Below are 23,000 nucleotides of genomic sequence, written 5' to 3' on the forward strand. Positions count from 1 at the left end.
TTTTTTTTTTTTTTTCAGAAAATGAGGGGCAGGTCAAAATGAATTTTTGTGGTAATCAATATTATGCCACAAATGCTGTTAATTGAGCTTAACTTGTTTTGAACCCAGAATATTCTTTTAAGGTGCAAAGACAACTATAAGTAAGCCATTCGTGAGCTGATTTACCTGAAAAGTGTAAGCACTGAGGCAGTGGTACTAAATGGTACTATAAAAACATTGCACTGTTTGCTTGAGCATCCTGACCCTACATAGCAACATTGGGTCAACCAATGGAATGGGTTTAGGGTGGGACTATATGTTTGGTGACCAATGGAAGACCGGGATGTTCAGGAAACCTGTTTAAAAACGTGAATTATTTTTTCCAATCAGTTTCATTAGAAATTACACACTTCAGCTTTAAAAATATAAAATACCTAATCATTGTCAAAATATTGTTTCATTATTATTTTGTTAAATGAAACCTCTTTACAAAGTTAGTGTTAGTTAGCTGTCTGAAAGTAGAATTAAACCTAATTGTTTTTAACGCTTAACAGAATACTGATGCACTGTATCACAGGATAATATTTTGTTTTCAATAGGTGGCAGGCAATCCAGAGCAGCAAGAGGAGCAGCCAGACGAGCAATATGAGGATGAGTTAGAAAATGGGGTGAGGAAACGCAGGCATTGATTGACTAGTTTCCCGAGGAGGTGATATAAAATTATACATGACAAATGACTTGTTCCCCCCCTGTTCCCACTGCAACCTCCATTAGACTATCGATGACTCAGTGCATGATAGAGAGAAGGGAGCAGAGAAGGAAGAGAATGAAGAAGATCCCTATAGTGAGAATAATGGAGCAGAGGTCAGTCCAATGCTCAAGAAGTCTTTTCATATTAACCTTAAACAAGTAGTGAAAATGTTAGAGAAGAATTTTAACTTTGTTCTGTATTAGTCAAATATGTCTTTAGAACATATTTGTAAATGCACTGGAATGTTTTTATATGTTGTGGATAAACATGTTATGTTGTATATTTTGAGCACAGAAAATGCTAACTGTCATAACACCTGCATGAATAATGAATTGTTTCAGGACATAGCCTGAATGAAAAATCAGAGGAAGAAACTGGTGTCACTTAGAAAGAGTGCTTCCAAGTAAAAGTAATAAAGTGGATGAAGGAGATCTTAAGGAAACCAATCAAAGGCCTGAGATGTGACGAAGACTGCCTCTGGTGTCTGAGTGGTTTTACACTTCCTTTTTTGACTGGCAGAAAAACATACAATATTTTATTATTTTAAAATATTAAAACTCCCCATTAAGTTTTTTAAACTCTGTGTTACTGACAGAACATAGGCTTAAGAGCAACAACAATGACTTTTCTTTTAGAAGCAACTACTTCAACTAATTTCAAGTACAAGGATTTGGTCAGCATTTATATTTAATCAAAGGATTGTATCTTTTCGGTGCAATCTTACTAGGGCAATATGAACTGGTATCCTGCTGAATTAAAGAAATGTATGAGTTCCATGTATAAAGAAATATTTCAGTGATTTATTTTATGCAATTTGTTTGAATTAAGCACATTTGTTTTTAAAATAATTTCTTTTTTTTCTCACTTATTAATAGTAGTAATGCAATAATAATATAGAGAGGTAATGTCAAAGAAATAGAGGAAGAGTAGAACATGTAGTACGACTGTAAATGCTTCCAGTATTTTCAAATGTTACTTTATTTTTAAACCTTCGTTCAGATATGTTACTTATATTTGTTAACTTCATGCACATATTGTCTTTCCCTATCAAGTATAACAAAATACAACTCTAATTATTACCATCAGATCTATTGTTGTGAATTAAAATCCTATGCAATCTTTATGCTTATAAATAGGAACCCTTATATAATAATTTGGGAAGTGGAATGGAAGAATTATTAAACAATAGGAATTACAGCAAATAGAAATTAGGCTTACAGAGGTATAATTTATATGTACTTTGGAAGGATATGGTCATTTATTTAAAACTTTAAGGAATAGTTAAAACTTTAAGGAATAGTTCACCCTAAAATAATAAATCTCTCATCATTTACTCACCCTCATGCAACACCCAGATGTATATGACTTTCTTCTGCTGAACACAAACTAAGATTTTTGGAAGAATATCTCCATACAATGCAAGTGAATGGTGGCCAGAACTTTGAAGGTCCAATAAGCATATAAAGGCAGCATAAAAGTAATCCATACGACTCCAGTGGTTAAAACCATATCTGCAGAAGCTATATGATGAAAAACAGATAAATATTTAAGTCCTTTTTTGCTATAAATTCTCCTCCCTGCCCAGTAGGTGGCGATATGCACAAAGAATGTGAATCGCCAAAAACAAAAGAAGAATGTGGAAGTGAAAGTGGAGATTTATAGCAAAAAGGGACTTAAATATTGATCTGTTTCTCACACACACTTGTCATATCATTTCAGAAGACATGGATTTAACCACTGGAGTCGTATTGATTACTTTTATGCTGCTTTTATGTATTTTAGAGCTTAAAAGTTTTGATATCCATTCATTTGCATTGTATGGACCTACAGAGATTAGATAATCTTTTAAAAATCTTAGTTTGTGTTCAGCAGAAGAAATAAAGTCATGCACATCTGGGATGGCATAAGGGTGAGTACAATTTTCATTGTTGGGTGAACTATCCCTGTAAAGACGCAAATGGAAAATTCTTAGTCATGCTTTATTTTTTATTTTATGTTGAATGAGTGTCTCAAATGACAATGTAGAACTAGATGTCAATCTATGTTTTATTGTACTGTATTCAAAATATCTTTAATTGAGGATGAATGTAGTTTTTTAGTTCACCTTTTAATTTCTTCATGTTTTGACTCTTTCTGCAGCCCCTATTTATACATTTGTTTTATACTGTATTTTATTTTTTGTATGTTATGTTTTTGTATGTGTATTGTTTTGCATATAAAATCAATAAAAATATTCTTATAACATTAACAGAAGCTCAAATGAACGCCTGATAGGCCGCGCAAGGTGATTTGCCAGGGGACGGAAGTCGTCACCTTTCTCACAGTTCATGCATAAAACTTCCGACTACCGAAGTTGAAAACAAAATGTACAGCAAAATTATGCTAGTTTAGCATTACTTTAAAGACGAAGGCGAGAACAGGTATTTCTTAATGCTTAGACTGCGTTATGATCATATTACCTCGATGACTTCGAGATGGACACGTTTATCTGGTAACTTTGATAGCTAGCTTGTTACTATCTTCATATGGGAGATTTAGCTAGGTTGCTAACTCTAAAACCATCTGAGCACAAAAGTAAAGCTCAAACAACCCCATGACGAGGTCTGTTAATTTTTTCCTAAATAAATCGGAAGATAAAAATAAATGTCTAATAATCAAGAGACATCCCCTGCCATAATGGATGAGATAGCAAGTCAAGTTACTAACCACAGCTACTCTTTCTTTACACTTAGGTTCACTTTCTGTTTTCGTTCACAAAAATAACCAAGGTGTTAGATACTATAGCGTAAATATGCAAACCCTCTGCTGTCCTCTCACAATAATATAGGACACTGTTGTAGCAATATACAGTTAGTTTGACCATGAATGAAGACAGTTAGGTCTAATGCAGGTGTCCACCCACTCTACATTAAACATTTTAATCTCAATAGCCTAGTTTCCATCCACTTTTCTCGCTATTTCGTTATCGACAAAGTGAAAATAAGTTAAAAATTTTTATTTTTTTTTGCGAAATTTGCCGTCTTCTGCCTGTTTCCATTCAAATGGCGTTTTATCGATAAAAATGGTGTGCGTGATGACGTCATGCTTAAAAAAAAAAAAAAAAACACTTTGTCGCATAAGTTTTGATTTAGCGCAAAAGAAATCTGCCCCTTAAGCCGTTTCCATACAGAAATGTGTGTTTATCGCTAATTCGCCTCCAAGATGTGCCTAATTTTTTTCCTGCTATTTTGGTAAAATGGGGAGAGTATTGAGACAATTCATTAAAATTAGCCAGCTAACTGTCATTTTAATTTCACAAATAAATGCAATCAGAAGATTAGGAATTGCAATCAAAAGGGAGCTGTTGCCCTTCTGATAGGACTGTAATATTGGTCCTGATGTTGCGCCTATTGCAGGTTGCCACCGATTCCGACCCGAAAGTGAATCGTCATGGCCCTGTTCAAGCTGGCAACCTGCACCAAGTAGTGGGGGAAACTTTCGGTCTTAGTATAAGGACCATCCATCGATGTGTATATGCTGTGTGCACAACTATTAAAGAAAAATTGATGCGGTGTAATATCAGGATTTACATATATGATACATTCCCGATATTCAATAGGATATTTTGAACAATCATCTAATCTAAAGCATCGCCATCACAACTGCATTATGTCCCGCATATTTGTCTAGCAACTATTAATGATCATTATATTCCTTTTAAAAAAAAAAAAAAAAGGCTTACAGGGCTCTAGGGATAACTGCAAGTTAGTTGCCTGGCTCAACTGCCCATTTTTACCTATGGTGGGCCCTCCTTTGAGGATGACAATGGATGAGATAAAGAATGAAGTTGAGACAATTTCGATAGTCTCTATGACATTATACGCAGTCATGTACCTTGTCTTTAATGAGGTATTTTCCCATTTTTAACAGTGGTCTATGAATATTAAAAGTGCAATATTAAAAGTTTTTCATATGACAGCTGGAGAGGATAAACCTGTCAGTAGCACGGGCAGCATTTATCAAAGTAAGATTTCCTGGATATGTCTTATATTCCTGAAGAATGTGTCTATTCGTCATCATTTTGGCAAATCCATAACATGATTTGATTGTGACATGCATCTGAGTCATATTGTAATACATATCTGTGTTTAAAAAAAGAGGAGTTTCTTGCCTAACATTCATGTTATCTTTCTCATAAGGCAGAGAAAGAGAACCCATGACTCACTCATAATGAAGATCCTGGAGAAGAAGAATGTGGAGATCAACTTCACAGAGTCACTACTGCGCATGGCTGCGGATGATGTGGAGGGTAAAAAAAACACCATCTGTCTCTGGTACCTTCCGTCTTTCAAACAGCATCTTTCCTGTTGGGTTATTCCGAAATGAATTAGATGGCAGTAAGGCTCAAAATAACACTAATGATGATCTATCTTTCCAGTAATAATCTGAGGAGTCCCTTTCATTCCAAGTTAAAAAATCAAGACATCATATGCACTATTGTGGGATCTGAACCTGAAAGGTGTGAATGATGTCTCTAAAGTAAGAACTTATGTAACATATTTTGCAGAGTACATGATTGAAAGACCAGAGCAAGAATGCCAGGACCTGAATGAGAAAGCAAGAGCCATCAAACATATCCTGAGATAAATCCCAGATGAGATTAACGACAGAGTGCGCTTTCTACAGACCATAAAGTAAGTATTTCTTCCTGTGTCTTAACCTTATGTGTTATAGTGGTTAAAGAGCTGTGCTGGTGATAGAAAGGCTACATGGTTGAACCCTACAAGGAGCGAGCAAACCATGAGCTATCACTATTGTCTGCTTGAGCAAGACACTTAACCTCAGCTTCTTTAGTGGGATTGTCTCTGTAATAAGAGCACTGTAAGTTGCTTTGGATAAAAGCATTTTCTAAATCGCTACTTACTGGTGTGATGCTTAGTCACTAACTGCAGAATAAAACTCTTGGAGCCTATGGGTTTTTTCCCTTATAGCCTTACATAAAGACTAGTGCTTTAGATTTAATCAAGTATTCAGCCAACAAATAATCAACAAAGCAATCTCATAAAGCTTACAATAACATGGATAAATAGACCTCAGGCGATGTTTAAATGTACAAGATTAGTAGACATTTTAACGGGACCTGTTCTCTATTATTTGCCCAATCACTACTATCTGACTGCTGAGTCAGTTCTTCTTTCTGTTCATAAATGTATTTATCACTCCTGACCTGATTTCCACAGAGACATAGCCAGTGCTATAAAGGAGCTGCTGGAGTCAACAATGTGTTAACATATCAGTATCAGAATCGCAGAGTAAGTATTTTTTACTTCACAGAAACATCTTCCACAGTTGCAAGTTGGGACAAAACTTCTTTTACCTGTTTGCATTTGCCAGATGTGGCTGAAGTTTGTCCTCCTTGGATTAAAATAAAATTGAATTTGTTAATGTGGAGATATTTTCTTATTTCCAGGCACTTGAACACCAAAAGAAGGTGTTTGTTAAGTACTATAAAAGCTTCAGTGATACATTGAAAACATTCTTAAAAGATGGAAAGTAAGTAAACAAGCAGGCAGTGACAGATTACAGATCTTCAGTACTTGTTAGCTGAAAGTGCATTTCTCAATGAAAAACGAGCAGCTAATTGATGTTGTAGATCTGACTTTTTTCTCTTTCTCACTCACAGGGCAATAAACATCTTTAGCAGTGCCAACAGGCTTATCCACCAAACTAACTTGATACTACAGACCTTCAAAACTGTCGCCTAGGAGATAAAGTTGTAATATATGCGGGAGTGTTGAACTAGTTATATGTAATATACATTAGACTTTTGAAGGTATAATTTTATAAACCTTGCTTCATTTGCAGGAACCTAAAATGAGAAGTTCAAGATAAAATGTGCTAATTTACTCTAAGCCTATAATAATCATGATTTCAACATTCTTGACAGCTTCATTACCTTTTCTTTCACTGTTGTTCCACTCAAATGAAAGCCAAAAGTCTTTGTGCCTTAAAGTGTCATGCAACATTCCATATACAGAGTGTAAATATGTATTCTTTCTTTGACATTCAGGCATAAAGAATAAGAAATTAAAATGGTATATTTAACAGATATTTTGTTATAAATGTTCAATAAATAGTTTCCAAATGTTGAGATTTTTAATATTCTCTGTCCCGAGAGATTTTGATTCATTCACATAATAAATCCCCAGAGATGTACCAAGGAAGTTCAGAACACTGCTTTTATGATATGTGCTCCATAATGTACATTAAGAAGCACAGTTAATGGAAGAGATATTGGACTCTGTGTGTTTAAGTGGAAATTTAATGATCAATGTAACCTCTGAGTAGAGACAGAAGGGGGTATCCTGGGCTGAAAGATGCCAAGTATGATCTAATAATGTAGTTTAACATCATAATGCTATTGCTTTTGAAACTGAAAAAAGCAATAACATAAATCTTTAATTCTAAACTTTTAAGGCCTATTTTTATAGGGTGAATACAGGTAAAGTGGGACACTTTTGTTATTAAGATGAATGGTTTCCCACTAAACCTATCTATATTCACCCTACATTCACTCAATGAAAACATTTCTTTTAATTTTTAAAGTACTTTATTAGCATGATTGTGTTTACATACAATATTGCCAAAGAATATATTACACAAAACAGATAATGACAAGACAAAAATAATAATAAAACAATAAAAATAAGGTGCCAGGTATTGAATAAAATAAAATAAAAACTATAATAACAGTATACACTATACAATATAAAATAACTCACTGAGCACTTTATTAGGAACACCTGTACACCTACTTATTCATGCAGTTCTCTAATCGACCAATTGTGTAGCAGCAGTGCAGTGCATAAAATCATGTAGATACAGTTTAGGAGCTTCTTTTAATGTTCACATCAACCATCAGAATGGGGGAAAAAAAATGTGATCTCTGTAATTTCGACCGCGGCATGATTGTTGGTGCCAGATGGGCTGGTTTGAGTATTTCTGTAACTGCTGATCTCCTGGGATTTTCATGCAGAACAGTCTCTAGAATGTACTCAGAATGGTGCCAAAAACATCCAGTGAGCGTAAGTTTTGCGGACGGAAATGCCCTCTTGTTGAGAGAGGTCAACGGAGAATGGCCAGACTGGTTCAGTCTGATAGAAAGGCTAGGGTAACTCAGATAACCACTCTGTACAATTGTGGTAAGCAGAATAGCGTCTCAGAATGCACAACACATCGAACCTTGAGGTGGATGGGCTACAACAGTAGCAGACCACCTCGCGTTCCACACAGAAAGCTGAGGATTCAGTGGGCACAGGCTCACCAAAACTGGACAGGAAAAACGTAGCCTGGTCTGATGAATCTCGATTTCTGCTGAGGCACACAGATGGTAGGGTTAGAATTTGGTGCCAACAGCAGGAATCCATGGACCCAACCTGCCTTGTGTCAACAGTCCAGGCTGGTGGCAGTGGTGTAAGGGTGTGGGGAATGTTTTCTTGGCACACTTTGGGCTCATTAATACCAATCAATCATCGCTTGAATGCCACAGCCTATTTGAATATTGTTGCTGACCATGTGCATCCCTTAATGGCTATTCCTAGCATGATAATGTACCATGTCACAAAGCAAAAGTCGTCTCAAACTGGTTTCATGACCATGCCCATGAGTTCACTGTTCTTCAGTTGCCTTCTCAGTCATCGGATCTGAATCTAATACAACACCTTTGGGATGTGGTAGAATGGGAGATATGCAGCATTAATGTGCAGCTGACAAATCTGCAGAAATTGCATGATGCAATCATGTCAACACGGACCAGAATCTCTCAAAGGAATGTTTCTAACATCTTGTGGAATCCATGCCACAAAGAATTGAGAGCAAAGGGTGGCTCTACCCAGTTTTAGTATAATGTTCCTATTAAAGTGCTCAGTATATGAAAATACACTACCGTTCAAAAGTTTAGGGTCACTTACTCATTCTTTATTTTTATTTTTTTTCACATTTTAGAATAATAGTAAAGTCATCACAACTATGGAATAATAGAAATGGAAATATGGGAATTATGTTGTGACTAAAAAAATCCCAAATAAATCCAAAGTGGCCACACTATGCCTAGATTTTGCAGAAATGTACTCTTGGCATTTGCTCCACCAACTTCTTGAGGTATCGCCTTGAGATGCTTTTTAAACAGTATTGAAGGAGTTCCTATCTATATGCTGGGCACTTAGTGGCTGCTTTTCTTAATTATTCGGTCCAAAAACTTTTTTTTTTTTTTAAATAAATTTTTAGTTTTGTAATTAAATTAATATGTTGGCACAATTATATTTTTATCTACAAAACTAATTTCAAACATTTAAGTCTACTCCTTCAGATCAAATGGTTTTTAAGATCATGAGAAACATTTCAGGCAAGTGACCCCAAACTTTTGAACGGTAGTGTAGATATATATATGCAGGGATGTTGTTTACTAGTCTTTAGAGCAGGGATGGGGAACCCTGCTCCTGAAGGGCCACTGTCCTGCAGATTTAGCTCCAACCTTAATCAAACACACCTGCCCTTAATTTTTTTCAAGAAATCCTGGAGACCTTGATTAGTTTGCTCAGGTTTGTTTGTTTAGGGTTGGAGATAATCTCTGCAGGACAGTGGCCCTTCAGGAGCAGGGTTCCCCACACCTGCTTTAGAGGGTCAATTTTGATTCCTGATTCAATTTGTCAACTTATTTTCAAAAATTTAAGTTTGGTTGTCATTTGCTCACCCTCATGTTGCCCCAAACCTGTGTAATTGTCTTTTTTCTGTGGAACAAAAAAGGAGATGTTAGACAGAATGACCACATGGAACAACATGAGGGTGAGTAAATGATGACAGAATTTTAATTTTTGGGTGAAGTGTTCCTTTAAATATCCCATTAATGCCTTTATATACCCCTTGCTGCTGCCTCAGTTACGCGTGGGGTTAAATCCTTGAGCGAAAAGCAAGTGACTGATAAGGCAGGGCAACAGATGATACTGGGGAGCAAACCATTTATTACTGACTCTAAATAGAACGCCCAAGGCTAGCATAGACAAGATGCTGCCTCTGTTTTAATAACTAATGATGCCCTTTCAGGCTCACCGATTTGTCTTGTGAAAACTATTTTTCTAAAGCCATTTGTTGAAAAAGTTCAGAAGTTTGTAGCTGTAGCAGATTGATCAATCATAGAGACTCATTGATTGGAAATGTCAGCAGGCGTCCCTGTCTGTGTCGATTATTGTATTCATAATTTGTTTTCTACCTGTCGATATAAGACTGAGGACTGCTGCTTCCTGGTGATGGGTTTAGTTGGGCTTCTTTATGTGTGTCTGATAAAGCAACAGTGGTATGTGTTGAAACAGCATGTAGTCCGACCTTTGGCATTAGCAGAACCTGCTGAAAAAGCCTCTTTATGAATAGAGGCCACCAGTGACGTTTCACGGTGGCTTTTGACATTGGAAGCCCTCCACAGTCTCCTCCACTGCCTGTTTTAATAGCTCTCATCATAATAAGTGCTTGTTATAGAATAAAAACAACCCAGAGAGTTGATAGCTCTGAAGTACAAATTCTATTTCATTTTCCAAAGTGGCCTTTGCATTTGGAATTTTAAATTTAAATCAGATGCTCAAAGTCATTCCAGTCAACTTCTCCAATTTAATTTATACACAATGTTTGATATTCATGTGATGCTCCTCCAGTCTTCTGGATTTAGAAAAAAGTGCTGGCATTAATGCGGAATGCCCACGAGTCAGTGCAGAATTAGCATTTAAAATGGTCCAAGTTGAGTTTAATGAGCCTCTACCAGGGACAGCTTTGTTTTTGTCTGCATTCTTGGAAGATCAGAGCAAAAATTTACACATTTGGACACAAGTTTTAGACTCATGAGTTCACTCACAGAGTTATAATTGTCAATTTAGCTTTCATTCCAAGTTCATTTGGGAAAGTTTTATGGTTGTGTTATACTGTGCAGAAGTACAGTTTTGCTTTCTTTTCTATGATCACTTTAATTTTATCCATCTCAAAGTGTATACCAGTAAGATAATCACATATGTTTATAAGTTTTATTTTTTGCATTTACTATGAAATTAGAGTTGTAATTTTAAGCATTGATTTCACTACAGGGGATAGTTTTATGCTTGTCTTATACTGCTCAGAAATTACTTATTCAAATTTACTTCCTTTCTATGCTTGTTTTATTTTATCCATATCAGAGTTTGAAGCTGAAAGATGTCACAAATGTCTATAGGTCTAAAATGGATGAGTTCACTCACAAATAAGATCTAATTGTCAATGTAGGTTTCATTCTAGGTTAGGGTAAGTTTTATGGATGTTATACTGCTTGGAACTACAGTTTATTATAACTTTTATGCTCACTTTCATATTATCTGTCTCAAAGTTTATACCTGAAAGATTCTCACAAATGTGCTTGTGCACTGAGACTTTCAATCATTTTTAGAGGCACGTTTCATGTCAGTTATATCTGTTCAATCATACATCAGTTTTTGGATGAAACACTCCGGGTTTCTTTTGCCAGGATGTATAAAGACCCATCAGAATCCCTGCTGATATTATTGCTGGAGAGAGCACTTTGGAGGAGAAGTGGAACCTCCTTACACCATTAGTTATCATAGCAACATGTTTGATTGATTGCTGAGTGCTTGTTTATTTTTGCCCGTCTGAACGGGTGTGTGGGTGCAAAAAGGTCTGCAGACGGTGTCAGCAGGTGTCATACTGTAACCCAGGTCATTAAATGCAGAAATCTTTCAATCCCCAGGTATTTGTGTACTCTTCCATGAAATTAAAATTGTTGTTGAACCATGGATTAACTTGGGGCGAGGTAATTGAATACACAAGCATAAGCACATTCGTAGTAGTGTATCCTGCCTACTGTCTCAGCACACAGCATATACTTAATGGTACGTTGTTTAATATTAATACGGTCCTCAGTCTTTGCGCAATTCTAAAGTCAAGATTATAGAAAAACACATATCTTTTTGATGATCTGTAAGATGGATCACCTTTTCATCCCCTTTACTCTCTTATGTCGAGGGGGAACATGGTAAACATGAACTTCAAGGGATTTGATATTTAAAACGCTGACCAAGTTAGAATGAATCATGAATTATTCACGCTTCTTTCCACAGGCATGAACAAGTGTGTGTGAGAGTGGTCATATGTATATGTAAGAGAGGGTAATTTGTTGGTGTGTCAGAATAGGGAGGTAGAACAGTTTTGGGCATTCTCTCAGTCTTCTCATTTCAGCCACTGGATGCCAGTATAGTACTGACTGATTCCATGTCTACAACCTAATGGGTTTCTTATTTAAATTTCTAAATTTGTAGAGCTTATTACCCTAATGTGGCCAATTAAAATAATTTCACTAGTCATTAAGAGGATGTATGCTGCCAGTCTATGACATAAAAAGCTTCTGCAGTGACATCACTAAGCTTGAGATTTCAGTTGACCATGATGCTTTCCCTTTCTCCGAGCACTTTGGAGGCAATCCTCTGCCTGTCTCTGTTCCCACCTGACATAACGTTTTACTTCTCACAAGCCGAAGGGTGAAAATTCACTCACACAATGTAATTGTGCCAAAGTACATGTTTGAGCAGCAATAAAACAGATGTATTATTTTCCTTTGTTCTTACACCTCCATAATTTCCCTTTGAACATCACATTTGTAACACCCACAACAGCCTAAGAATTTCTAGAAACAAAGATCCGTACAAGCCTGTGCAGAATCACAACTGAAAAGAGCAGATAAGGCAATGAATTAAAGGGATAGTTCACGCAAAAATGAAAATTATGTTATCATTTACTCACCCTCATGTTGTTCCAAACCCATAGGACCAACTTTCTACCATGGAAAACAAAAGATGTTAAGCATAATGTTAACCTCAGTCACCATTCACCTTTACTGCATCTTTTTTCCTCACCCCCATTTAATGAAAGGGAAGGGGATTGAGGCTAATATTCTACCTTACAGGTGCATCTCAATAAATTAGAATGTCGTGGAAAAGTTCATTTATTTCAGTAATTCAACTCAAATTGTGAAACTCGTGTATTAAAGAAATTCAATGCACACAGACTGAAGTAGTTTAAGTCTTTGGTTCTTTTAATTGTGAATGATTTGGCTCACATTTAACAAAAACCCACCAATTCACTATCTCAAAAAATTAGAATACATCATAAGACCAATAAAAAAAACATTTTTAGTGAATTGTTGGCCTTCTGGAAAGTATGTTCATTTACTGTATATGTACTCAATACTTGGTAGGGGCTCCTTTTGCTTTAATTACTGCCTCAATTTGGCGTGGCATGGAGGTGATCAGTTTGTGGCACTGCCGAGGTGGTATGGAAGCCCAGGTTTCTTTGACAGTGGCCTTCAGATCATCTGCATTTTTTGGTCTCTTGTTTCTCATTTTCCTCTTGACAATACCCCATAGATTCTCTATGGGGTTCAGGTCTGGTGAGTTTGCTGGCCAGTCAAGCACACCAATACCATGGTCATTTAACCAACTTTTGGTGCTTTTGGCAGTGTGGGCAGGTGCCAAATCCTGCTGTAAAATGAAATCAGCATCTTTAAAAAGCTGGTCAGCAGAAGGAAGCATGAAGTGCTCCAAAATTACTTGGTAAACGGGTGCAGTGACTTTGGTTTTCAAAAAACACAATGGACCAACACCAGCAGATGACATTGCACCCCAAATCATCACAGACTGTGGAAACTTAACACTGGACTTCAAGCAACTTGGGCTATGAGCTTCTCCACCCTTCCTCCAGACTCTAGGACCTTGGTTTCCAAATGAAATACAAAACTTGCTCTCATCTGAAAAGAGGACTTTGGACCACTGGGCAACAGTCCAGTTCTTCTCCTTAGCCCAGGTAAGACGCCTCTGACGTTGTCTGTGGTTCAGGAGTGGCTTAACAAGAGGAATACGACAACTGTAGCCAAATTCCTTGACACGTCTGTGTGTGGTGGCTCTTGATGCCTTGACCCAGCCTCAGTCCATTCCTTGTGAAGTTCACCCAAATTCTTGAATCGATTTTGCTTGACAATCCTCATAAGGCTGCGGTTCTCTCGGTTGGTTGTGCATCTTTTTCTTCCACACTTTTTCCTTCCACTCAACTTTCTGTTAACATGCTTGGATACAGCACTCTGTGAACAGCCAGCTTCTTTGGCAATGAATGTTTGTGGCTTACCCTCCTTGTGAAGGGTGTCAATGATTGTCTTCTGGACAACTGTCAGATCAGCAGTCTTCCCCATGACTGTGTAGCCTAGTGAACCAACCTGAGAGACCATTTTGAAGGCTTAGGAAATCTTTGCAGGTGTTTTGAGTTGATTAGCTGATTGGCATGTCACTATATTCAAATTTTTTGAGATAGTGAATTGGTGGGTTTTTGTTAAATGTGAGCCAAAATCATCACAGTTAAAAGAACCAAAGACTTAAACTACTTCAGTCTGTGTGCATTGAATTTCTTTAATACACAAGTTTCACAATTTGAGTTGAATTACTGAAATAAATGAACTTTTCCATGACATTCTAATTTATTGAGATGCACCTGTATATCTCCTTTTGTGTTCCATTTGGAAGAAATTAAAAATTTTTGGGTGGACTATCCCTTTATTTGTATTTAGAACAATATGTATTTTTAGAACTAAGAATAATTTATAAAATTTAGCAATCCTGTCTGTTTTGCTGCATGAGGTTATAACACATATTTCAGTAGGTCAGTTGTCTGATAACGCTCTCCAGCAAAGGCTAGCCCACTGGGGTTGTTTCCATTACTGTGTTTAAAGCACACTAGAGTAAGTCCTTTCTCTCTCTCTCTCTCTCTCTCTCTCTCTCTCTCTCTCTCTCTCGACTATCCTTTAAAACGTTTATCTTAATATTGTGTTACAGGATAGGTCAAATGTCAGCCTGGCTCCTAGCAATCTTCATTGCTCTTTTACAAATCACATCAGAGTTTCAGCATTTACTTTATGGACACCAGCTGATAATGGTTGCTCTTTTGAAAACGTCCTGTTTAGCCACCCTCCTTCCCTCCCCATGATTTCCTTATACACTCACACAGCACTTTATTAGAAACACTATGGTCCTAATAAAGTGCCCTAATAATGTGGTCTTCTGCTGTTGTAGCCCATCCACATCAAGGTTCGTCTGAGATGCCATTCTGCTCACTACAATTGTACAGAGTGGTTATCTGAGTTACTGTAGCCTTTCTGTCATCTCGAACTAGTCTGGCCATTCTCCGTTGACCTCTCTCATCAATGAGGCATTTCCGTTCGCAGAACTGCCGCTCACTGGATGTTTTTTTGTTTTTGGCACCATTCTGAGTAAACTCTAGAGACTGTTGTGTAAAAATCCCAGGAGATCAGCAGTTACAGAAATACTCAAACCAGCCCGTCTGGCACCAACAATCATGCCACTGTCGAAATCACTGACATCACATTTTCCCCCATTCTGATGTGCACATTAACTGAAGCTCATGACCGTATCTGCATGATTAAATGCATCTGCCACATGATTGGCTGATTAGATAATCGCATGAATAAATGGGTGTACAGGTGTTCCTAATAAAGTGCTCAGTGAGTGTATATAATTAAAATTCTTGGGACAGTTCACCAAAAAAAATTGAATTCTGCGACCATGTACTCACTGTCATGTTGTTCCAAACTCGTATGACTTACTTTCTTTTGTGAAACACACACAAAGTTTATTCGCAGAGCACGTGTACAGTGCATGCGTCAATCGCAAGGAAGTGTGAACGAGCTTCTTTTGTGGACCCACCAAGGAGACTGCAGTTGTCAAGACTGATCCTAAAAAAATGTAGTAACAGTTTGGTCTGTTCACACAAAAATGATTGTATCGCTTTAGAAGACATGAATTAAACTACTTCACTATGCATTACCTTTATGCTGCCTTTAAGTTCTTTTTTAAAGCTTGAAAGTTTGGCCCCATTGACTTGCGTTGTATGGACAAAAACACATAATATCTTTCAAAAAAACTTTCTTTGAGTTCAGCCGAAGAAGAAAAAAGTAATACGAGTTTGAGATGGTATAAGGGTGGTAAATGATGAGAATTAATACTTTTGTGAAATGAAAATTATATCATTATGTGCTCACCCTCATGTTGTTCCAAACCCATAGGATTTTCTTTCTTCCGTGGAACACACAAGCAGATGTTAGACAATGTTATGGGACTGAAGTCTAATGGGTTTGGAACAACATGGAAGTGAGTAAATCATGACAGAATAATTTTTTTGGGGTGAACTATACCTTGTCATGCAGACTGCAGATCTAATATTAATGTACTCTGAAATTACCCCATCCCATTTTCAGTATATGTGTCCATAGCTGCACATGACCACCAGCTTACTGTGGTTTTTATTCATTCACTACACATTACACAGTTGCAGATCGTTTCAAGAGTACATGTGTTTAATTAAAATAAACTGCAGTAGATTACATGGGAACCACTTTAGGTTTGAATTAGTAATGTGTGTTAATTATGCATGGGGTGCCGGCTGTTGAAAAGTGTATATTAGGGGCCGTTACGGCCTTTCAACACCAATGTGATACTTCAGTAGTAAGAACCCTTACGGTGTCTATGCACAGGTGCTGTGGGCTTGTTTTAATTGCATCAGGCAGCACCTACAGCCAGAGTACTGGGAGAGAGTCTCCCTTCTCTCTGCTTAATGTCTGAGATGCTTTCGAAAGTTGTTGGTCCCTGTGCGGCAGCTGAGTCATTATGCCGGGCAGTGCCTCTCTGTGGCTTTGCACATTTTCCCTGCATTGATGTTCTTTCATCTCCCCTCCTCTCCATTAGCCTGCTGTTTGTGTGATCAATTCCTGCCCTTCCTGCTCTGCAAAAATGCATTTTGATATTGTTTATTATGTATTACCAGGAAGAGCAATTGGGCAGATGTTTTCATATCTGTGAGGGAAATAAAAATCCTCCTTCACGATGGACCGTAAAATTGAATAATATTCCCAAACCTCCAAACCTATTATTTTCCATAGTGGTTATATATGACAGGTTTATTGTGAATTCAAATGTACACTCCATTCAGCATTTGGAAGAAAAAGAGAGAGATGGCATATGAAGCATCCAGCCAATACACTAGATATATAAATGTATTCTTAAGGTATTTTCATCTCAAAATCACCATCCAAACTATTTAAAAACAGCCCTGTGTTAAACAAAGTAAAATAAACATTACAAGAGCAATGCAATGTTGCGCTACTGTGTTGAAAGACGTTTGTACATTTCTCTAATTCTACAATACATGCTTTCAAACTCGATATTGATATTTACAGGTATAGATTGCCATCTCAGCCCAAACCTTACTTGGATCCATATGCATAAATGTATGCTGCTAAAAACCTAAACAATTATTTACATGTCGACTTTTCCTCTTTGCAGAGAAAAAAAACCTTTCGAATTTGAAACGATGCTCCTGAAGCACAAGGTAAAAAGTGAAAATAGTTGTGTCTCCTGTGCATGAGTGTCGGAATAAATGAATTGGTAAGTAGTTTGTTTTGTTGGGTTCTACTCTATAGTACTGTGAAGCACCTCTCTCTGTAAATTAGGTCCCAATGGAGCAGTGCATCACAAACCTCTGCACTGATTGTGCGGCTAAAGCTTCTACCACCTAACTACACTCCGTTTGCACGAAAGGATCACAATCTGGCCAGGCATTAGTATTTTATTTAAAGTCATCCTAAACTTTTTCTCAAATTTTTTAGTTTGTACATATCTAACATAATTTTCAGAATTGCATTTAACACGGATGCTGTAAAGGTATGTGTGATAGCACTCACACCATCCTCCTGCTGATGGAAATGCGGGGATTCATGCAGTCTCCAGGTTCCATTTTGCTCCCAAGGGTTTCTCTCATTGTGAGGACTTTTCATTCTGGTTTTAATAAGAGATACAATCATGTCAGTTTGGCCTCAAGGGACAACCTGTGCACCTTACGGCTACAATCCTTCAGAGTACCTAGAGAGAGACAAAAATGAATATGCCAGGACTACAGCTGGAGATGATGAACTATGTTTCCATGAGATATGCAGACAATTTACAAGGGTATGATGCATATGGCACCTGGTCTTCTGTTTCTTCTGTGTTCCAATGTGTTTTATGCATGTTTGTGGCTCAGCACATTTTGTAAGAAATGGTCGATCTCTTGTGGCTTATCAAATTTACAGACGACTGAGTCAAATGTGTATACGTTCTCCAGTGTCTTGCTGTGTATATTCCTCAGCAAATAGGTTGGAGGATTAGTTGATGCAATCGGGTAATACAGTGCTCTTTTCAGCGGTGCTCGACGCCTCTGCAAAATCCCTCAACAATGACCGTATGAAAGTTAACTTACTCGAAAAATAGGAGCTGTTTAGCTCAGAGAGCCACATTTCTCTCCAGCATTATTTCTTTTGGCTCTGCTGGGCCTCTTTGTGAGCCATTCCAAATACAAGAAATACAGAGATCCAAATGCTGTCTGCAGAAATATAATCTTTAGTGTGTGCTTTCTTTTTAACTCAATGTTCTGATCTCGTCTTATTGCCTTGAGATAAATACTCCTCTCCTACTGTAGTCCACTGTCTCATCCTCGTGATTTACAACGCCACGTCATTCCCTAAATTAAATTACTCCTTAGCTAAACACTCAGACTCTGGGTCCTTATTTAGTTTAGCTGTGACACTAATGTGTGGAGAGATGGCAGCCTGCAATACTCATAACCCCCTAGTGCAGTGAGCAGGAGCTCTCCTTACCCCCACTGCAGATGGAGCTTGCGCTTTCCCTCGAGTCCCAAGGCGCCTCTGTGCATTTCAAGGCCTGTAGGAGAAGCCCAGGCCTGCCTGGACGAATGATTGAATTTGTGCCTAATTTCTGCCACTCGGTCCCTGTGAGCAGGCTGTAAAGTTCCCGCTGCAACCCGCAGATTAGAACCCCACATGGTGCTTCACAAATCACTCCCACAGCGTGATTGCATGTGCGACTGTGTGCGTCTGCCACAAGAACATTAGATTAATTAAAGCTTCTGTGTTTGGCACAATTGAAACTGCAAATGTTCGCATGGTGGTTAGGTTTATCTGGCATTTATGTGATAAACTGTAGGTTTAGGTGCAGGATAACAGTTAATTGTGTGCTTACATTGTACATTTTCCATCTCTTTAGTCTTGTGAAAATAGTGTTGTATTTTCACAGGTTCACAGAGCTGGTGAAGCGTATACATGAGCGGCTGCATTGTGCTCATCTTTGCATTTATATCTGTGTAGAAGAGTTTTTTTTTAATTTATTTTTTATTTTTTATTGCATCTCAATTATGTTGGCAGAAGTTTTGCAGTAGAATGCAGTTTTCTCCCTCTAAAGGCCAGACACATATCATTTAGCATAGGATTTGCCATGCAGCCTGACCTGAAGCCATGATAGGCCCTCTGACAATACAGTAAATTAGCTCATTACTGCATCTCCTTATAGCTGTGACTAAAGGTCCGTGGCTAAGACAAAATAATTATGTCAAACTAATCCTTTCTTGTCCAAATGTTGTCTGGTCAGAAAGAGACAAGATGCACTGTGCTCTTCTGCTTTTCTGATTTGTTCTCTAACAAAAAGACCCTATAGTAGTCATGTGTCTCCACTAGAGTTTCAGAAAACATCTCAACAATGTCTCAAACTATGCTCAGATCTGCCAAGACACTAACATCTGCTATCACAAGTCAGAGATTTCAGTATAAACTCAAACATTTCTCATCAAGTTCTCTCAAGACCAAAGTAAGCCATGCTATGAACATTAATTTTATAGCTCCGAACGTTACTAGAACTACATTTGTGCAAACTGAGTTTTACATGTTGCTTTCTTCGTTTTGCTGCAGTTTCTTGGTGAATTTAGCACTAGAGGTACTACAACAACTGTGTGTTTTATTTACTTTCACACAAATCAATGGTACTATGGCTGTTTATGACTTTATAAACACTTATTTTTTGCTCTATATCCTGCTATGTTATTTGATAAACGATACATTTTAACGCTTGTATTACAGACCCACCTACTGTACATACTAATTCCAATGTGATTAACTTCCTCAGTAGCTCCCCTTATAGTGTTGGTCTTTAGACTTGGAGACCTATGTTTCAGCCCAGTCAAGGATGCTCAAAACGAAAGTGAAAGTGAAGCAAAAGTGCCAAACACTTGCTTTTTAAAAACACTATTGGTTAAAGCCCGAGTATACTCCATTTTTGCATGTTCCGGATCGCCTCGTGCCTGGTCAACCACGTCGCCTTTCTGCATATACTTTTATGACCGCGAACGAATAGGAATGCGTTCGACGCATGCGCAATACAACTGCTTTGTTACACTCTTTTAGTACAGTCAATAGCCAGCACATGCGCAGACAATGTGCACAGATGAGGGCCCCGTGCGCGAGTCAAGAAAATCTAGGTGGCGCGCGGTCATTCACCTCTCATTTATCTCTTAGGACACTATTTCTTAGTTTTAGGTTAGGGAGGTACATTTTACTCATTAAAACATCCATATAATATTCACCTTTAAAACCTTGTCTGGTTGCAACTTCATTTTACTCTCTTTTGGCACCCCCCACTGGACATTTCACTGGGAAACTGCAGCCAAATGTGTAATGAAGCACGTAATTTTGGTTTGCAAAAATGTTGCCATTGTCATGTAAATTTAATGAGATCAGGCTGGTAGTGTAACACATTACATTTTAAATTCTTCTAATCAGATTACAATTACTGACTTTCAGTATGTAACAAATACATTACTTGGGGTTACACAAATGTCTAAAGTAATATTAGTTATGTGAAACTCATTGGATGACATCATTTTGCAAAAACAAAAACCTTTCTCTGAAAAGTATTAACTAATACGATTTTCTTTCTTCCGTGGAACACAAAAGGAGATGTAAGGCAGAATGTTAAGTTCCACAGAAGACAGAAAGTAATTTGGGTTGGAACAACATGAGGATGGTTAAATGATGACAGAAATTTCATTTTTGGCTGAACTATCTCTTTAAGAACTGAATTGTTGTGTTAGAAGAAAGGAATTATAAATATGCTAGACAAGTTAGGGGTTATCGTGAGTCATTAAGAGACTGCAGTGTTCCTCCATCATACGTGCTGTCAATGTTTAGTTGAACCTCTGGCATGTAGAACAGATACATTTCAGTGGCAACAGTATCAGTACATCTGAGGATCAAGGCATGGATTAATAAGTGAATTATGCCTCCAAACATTTCTAATAGCCATCTTTCTGCACATTCATATGTTCTCCTCCCCTTTTTTTAAGCAATTAGGCAACTTTAATGATAGACTTATCGATCAGACAATTTTTGCCTTCTTTTATTGGATAAAAGGCAATTAGCTTATCTGTGCAAAGCATGCCACCATATGCCAATCTGATAGATGGATACCCCACAAAACACAATGCAGCCATCACATCTTCACTGTCAGTGACAGGGCTTCTATTAATACTACAAAAACATCCGCATCAATCATCGCTTCGGCACCTTTTAAAACAATGGGCTTGGGACTCACTGGAAATGGCAAATCAGTAATTGTAACCTCATTGTCAAGCAGGGACAATATTCTCATTCTCAAACTCCCACCTCACTGTGTTTTTCGAGCTGATAAAGTCAATCCAACATGTCTGCATAACTAATAACGCATAATCACGGCAATTAGACCACCATGAAGTAAAAGGCTCCGAATACGGATCCCGCTAGAATAACAGTGAGATGTCTGGATGTTGTCATGATGAAGGTACTCCATGATAACGACGTTCACGTTCCATTCCACATTCAGAAAGCATCTGGGTAGCTTTATGAATGTGTGATTTTAAAGAAGTTAATTGATAAGGAGACTGGAGGAGGCTAATGAAAAGCACTTTGATGGCTCTCATTCGGGATGCTCCGTTACTCTGCTGTAACCTTAGGCCTCTCTGCAGTAGCAATTATCAAAAGCATGTAACCCAGTGAGAGCCATCTGCAGCCTCTGGGAGAGTAATCTTCATGAAATAGATTCAATTTCCTGCAGAGCTCCAAATAAAAGCCACAACATTGTCCAAAAAAATGTAATGAGTTGCTATTGTTCTGGGGTATTGCCATACTATACAAGTGAATAAGATGAGTTACATCCAACATAATTCAGTTGGGCAGCCTGGACTAATCACCACAATGCAATCTGTTTTGAGGAGGCCTTGGTTGGAAGACAAAGGTTTTTAAGTAGTTCTTGGTCAGATTTTTGGTACTCCAGGCTACATACACCTCATGCATCCTCCGGCCAAACATTTGAGGACCCCCAAACACCACACCTATATCTGCTTGTTAAGCATTTAATTGCAAAACCATTTGCATTAATATGGAGTTGGACTTCCCTAACAGCTTTCACTCTTCTAGGAAGGCTTTTGGAACAGAGGTGAAGGGATTTGCTCCCATTCGGACACAATGGCTTCAGTGAGGTCAGATATTGATGTTGGGCAATGGGGCTCGCAGTTGGCATTTCAATTCATCCCAACAGTGTTCAATGAGGTTCAGAGCTAGGCCAGTAAAGTTCTTCCACATTGAAATCCGAATTAGAAGGGGGTGTCCACAATCCTACTTTTGGCCTTGTAGTGTATATGAGCACCACTGTTCTTATATACAGTAGAAGCACAGAAAGTATATTGATGTTTAAAACTTACCAAAAGTCATGTCTTTTCTTCTCCTCTGTGTTTTCATATTTCATCAAGATGATAGAAGATTTCAGGCTGTTAAGAAACCTGTCTGAGAATTGATTTACAGAGAGGAGTCAATTCTCAAAAGGTCTCTCTTCCTACCCACACACTCTCTCTCTTTCTCTTTTCCTTTCTTTCTTTTTTATTCTTTCTCATTGACTTTCTCACTCCTGTTTTTACAGTACCACATGACAGGTGTTGACGGGCATTCAGGTCTAACTAAATACTGCTTGTGGGAATGATCAATAATGATCAATAATATTACCTTTAATTCATTCCTCAAGTTCAACTTTGTTATAGAGTAACAATAACACAAAGATGTAGACACTTTTTCAGTACTGTTTTCTTAGCAGTGTGCTACTCTAAAATTGTTTCAATGCCATGCAATTGTGCTACAACAATTAGCTACAACAAGCCTCTCTCTATGTTTTTGTCCTAGCGAGAATGATTTCTGACTTTCTGATTATTCAAACAAGTTTCAGAGAAAGGTAGAATTTATTACCTGACTTGGCATTGTTATTAATAAATAAATCAACACGCACTTTACCATTGA

At 37.7% G+C, this 23,000-nt stretch overlaps 1 protein-coding gene and 1 pseudogene across 1 annotated transcript in view; one reads left to right on the top strand and one right to left on the bottom strand.

Moving 5' to 3' along the window:
• The first annotated feature begins 1,083 nt into the window (after positions 1 to 1,083).
• Positions 1,084 to 6,909, top strand: LOC127442241 (programmed cell death protein 10-like; annotated as a pseudogene).
• Positions 4,923 to 23,000, bottom strand: part of LOC127442220 (SLIT and NTRK-like protein 3) — a 62,565-nt gene continuing 44,487 nt past the window's right edge. The window contains exon 2 of the mRNA XM_051700089.1: positions 4,923 to 5,073. The gene's annotated coding sequence lies outside the window, so the exon portion shown is untranslated. The remainder of the gene's footprint in view (positions 5,074 to 23,000) is intronic.

Source organism: Myxocyprinus asiaticus, chromosome 6 (assembly GCF_019703515.2).
Source record: "Myxocyprinus asiaticus isolate MX2 ecotype Aquarium Trade chromosome 6, UBuf_Myxa_2, whole genome shotgun sequence".
Lineage (NCBI taxonomy): Eukaryota > Metazoa > Chordata > Actinopteri > Cypriniformes > Catostomidae > Myxocyprinus > Myxocyprinus asiaticus.